The sequence below is a fragment of the Contarinia nasturtii genome, unplaced genomic scaffold (assembly GCF_009176525.2).
Source record: "Contarinia nasturtii isolate CC-2019 unplaced genomic scaffold, AAFC_CNas_1.1 Cnas_scaffold_864, whole genome shotgun sequence".
Taxonomy (NCBI): Eukaryota; Metazoa; Arthropoda; class Insecta; order Diptera; family Cecidomyiidae; genus Contarinia; species Contarinia nasturtii.
This window is the reverse complement of record NW_022198211.1, coordinates 4382612-4386892: the sequence shown is the minus strand read 5'-3', so window position 1 is coordinate 4386892 and position 4281 is coordinate 4382612.

Genomic DNA, 4281 nt, shown 5'->3' with positions numbered 1-4281 from the left:
ATATTGTTTTGGCTGCCCTGAATGACCCAATTCGGGGGGCGGGGGTCAGAATAATATAAAAATGAACCCTTGCCGATTGGCGAAAATCCAACAAAAAAAAAATGAAAAAACGCCCAGGAAAAATTACGTCTCACAACACTTTCATTCAATAAATTGATTAAATATAGATTCAAAAAACTGTACACCTAAATACATTCGAATCATTATGAACCAATGCCATAAATCACATTACTATTTTTACAAACATGACTTACTCAATTTTTGTAACCAATTAAAGTTTCAATATGGAATAGTGCAATAAAAATAAAGTTAAAATTAAGTTACAGCAATTTTTTGTAGTTGAAATGCAAAAGTTCACAGTTGCTGTCAATAATGGTGATCGCTTAATATTGATATATACGTGAAAAAGTGATTTTTTCATCGATATTTGATCACAAAATGAAAGGAAATGGAAACGAAATACTGTTTGGTTGCTCACTGCGAAAAATCCTCTTAATGAATTTAGATACGATGGATCCAATCGAATTGTATGGAAACGTTTCTTTTATCTATTGCGGTTTTCACATACTTCACTCTTTGTACAGATAAAAAAGCAAACAAAAAAAGATGATTTGGTATCTCAAATTTTGGTCGTAATTGTCATTGTTATTCCAGCTTAACCTCTCCAAATTGACCAAGCTTTTTATTAAGCTAGAAATAACAAAGAAGTCCAATGAATTAGTCGAAAATATTATCATTTGAAAATATGACTCTTCATTCTATCTTGAATGTAATTGGCTTATTTTTTTCATTGATGGCTTTGTAAAATATTTATGCAAAAAGAGGATTTTTATATCTCTGTCCGGTGCGCCATGAAAATCTTTTTGGACTTTTTTAGATATAAAAAAACTTGTTTTGGTTAATGATTTGTAATTAAGAAGTTGGTTATTGGTTCTAATGCTGAGCTCCCGAGGCAAATAGGATTTGAAAAGCGGTAGCAATCGCCAACAAATTGCTATTATTTCTTATTTTTCTCTTTTATTTCAGTGAAATCATTACACAGAATGAAACTCAAAACAATTTTGAATAAAATCGTTCCCTTTTGTTTTTTGTTGCTCCTTTGTTGCTCTTACAATATTCCATAGTTTTGTTTACATTTTGATGAAAGAGCGAACAGAAGCTAAACAAAAAAAGTTAACGAAGAAAATGAATACACAGAATCACAATACCATGTTATTTTATTAGTTTTAACTTAAAAAACGAAAGGAATTGTACCTAAAAAATAGCACAGCAAATACGTTACAATACGACTGAAATGAACACGATCCTTCACAATCCATTTGTCATTGTATCGATTTGCCCGAATTTCTTTATCGCCTGCAAAAATCGAGGGAATTTCTGGTATAATGTAAAAATTGGGTTAACGCAAAGTTGAGACAAAGAATAACTGAAGAGACAAGACAAAAATAAATTTAAATTCGAAATGATGAATTCTTTTATGTCTTGAACATTTTAACAAGACTTTCTCAATACATAAATGAATGAGACTAAAAATAATACAAACAACCGAAATCGTAAGGCAGACACAAAATGTCCAAAAAAAATGTTGAAGAAGCAAATAAATATCGTCATGATGGCAATGTATCGTAATAGGGAAAAATCAAATGTCGTTGCTCTTTTTACGCAATTAAACTATAACATTATTTTGTCTCTATTTTGTTTTCGTCGCTTGGACAGATTTTTCCTTTTTATGAGACTTATTCACACACAAGCACACACGCACATAAAAGATGTATTTAACTAACAAGCAAAACATTTTGCATGTTTACTTGTTCTATCTCTTATTTTGTGACACACATTTTCAATATCCGATGAGACTGATTTCAGGATTTCTTTTATTCTATTGATGAACTTTAATTGCACCATGCATTTCTCTCCTTTTCAGAAATTCCTTATATCATCATTGTTGGAATTTTCCTGCAGGCGAATTCGAATAAATGCAACAAATCATCAAAGGTAAATGTCACATTTAGTAAATAATTTGAAGCACTCAAAATGCAATTGTATTTAAAAGCAAATTTGAAATTGTATCTTTTTTTCTAATGAAATTTTATTGAATTAAATTCAACTGTGGATATGATTGCTCAATGCAGTATATTTCAATCACTCGTAAATCAATTTCCATTAAATTACAAAGCAAAGTAAGCATTTTAAGTGTGAATTCAAACATACATAGAAGAAGAATATTAATTAGATTGTATGTATTCCTTCTTGGATGTCGGTGAAATCACAGAAAAGTGAACGATAACGATAAGAACGACGACACACTGAATAAAAAAGAAAACGAATGGCACAAGGGAGTCGACAAAAAATACGAAATTTAATGCGATACATATATAACATATTTGCTAAATATTGACAGTCATTGAACATAAAACATAAAAGAGAAAATTGAAACATAAGCCATGGCTTCAAGCACATGCATTGCTCATTTTTCATGTAAATACAAGCAGCCGCAAAGGGAGCTTTGGGCTGTTCCATTAAATCAAAAACCCACGCACCATGTTATCGTGTTCCCAATCAATATTCCCACAACGAAATGAAAATAGACCCGATACAAACTTTGGAAATATATTTGTGGCACAATAGAAAAATTTTTGATTACACGATCCAGACATTGATTCGGATCGGGAGGAAGTAAAAAAAAACTAATCTAAAAAAAATTATGATGTTTTCTACATTGAATAATAATTGCTTGCAATATAAAAACGGGAAACGCGAAACACATCTGCTTGCTATTTCGTTATTAAAATGAAACAAACGCCATTTATTTTATTCCCAGCACACAGCTATAGCATAATTTTCTTTGGATTCTCATTGTTCAATCACTTGTTGGAAAATATAAATTGACAATATTCGAATAGCGGCAAGGAAATGGGCAAAAGCATCGACCACAAAATTTATAATAAAATTAAAAAGATTTATTGCCGTTGAAAATTGAAAAAAAAAAAAAAAAGAATCGATGCTCACATTGAACAAATGAAGTTTTCCGTACAACTATAGTACATGAAAAATTTAAATAATAAAACTTTCCATAACTGAAAATGAAAATTTCTTTGCTCGTTCTTGTGTGTATCTACGCCGTAAACGTTCGTTCGTTGGTGTTCGTGGACAGCTATGCATAGAATGTAGCGCCAACTATACGTGAATTTTATTTTTCCATCATTTTAGACAGTAATCTCATCGCTTCTTTTATTGTAGCTTCAAACAAGTCTGGTTTTATGAAAATCGCCAAAGTCACTTGAGGTATAATTGAACAAGTCAACAAATGGATACTGGTAGTTATTGTATCGCGCTGAAACTTGGCATAAAAGTGCATGAGGGATGAACCTATTTAGCCATACAATGAATGATGAAATTCCTTCAACGGTTTCCTTCAAAATTCCAAATTCTTACTCTTTTTTGTCCACAGTAGTGAGTGCTATGCGTATGCACCAACAAAATGTACGCTTTCGTCAATCATCGCAAAGTTTACCGTACATACACAGTAGTATATACATGTTTGAAAAAGTTAAATATTCCAATCTAATAAGATGAATATGTTAACTTGTAGAGCGCTTATCTGCGTCTTAATTTGAAGGCTTATTAGTAATTCCTAATGCGTGATTAAACAATGCCAACAAAAATAAACATTAAAGCTTTTCAAGCATTCTTGATACTATCAAGTTGATTTCCATTTCTGGCTTTGGATTTTTATGTACCAAAGAAATTGCACATATTTTTTTTCTCGTGTATGTTTAAAATATCACGAAAAACATACGGAAACAGCCGTGGACACTTTTTCGTCTTTTTGTAAGATTAAATAAAAAAAATATCAAGGCAGAAGTGCTCTTGGAAAGAATGGAAAATGCCAAACTAAATATTCTTCACATGACATTTTGTTTTTCTGGCCGAATAAAAAGAGTCCCTTCGTTATGTTAGATATTCCATGATAGTCAGTGAAGCAAAAAGCGTGCATTTACGCTATATATCTAAAAACAAATCTATTTATTATTTGTTGCGTATGCTTGAATACGACAACACCAAAGAATAATATCAATTTGGACGACAAGATTTCAATTTCATTCCATACTCACATCAGCAAACACACGCATATATTCAATTTCATATCTCATTTGTTTGTTTTTTGAAGACATATTACTGCTGCGTCACACATTTCAATACCTATTTAAAAGAAAAATCATACAACAAACAAACAGGAAACGTTTTATATGTATAAGGAACTAAATATCTTGGAAAAAG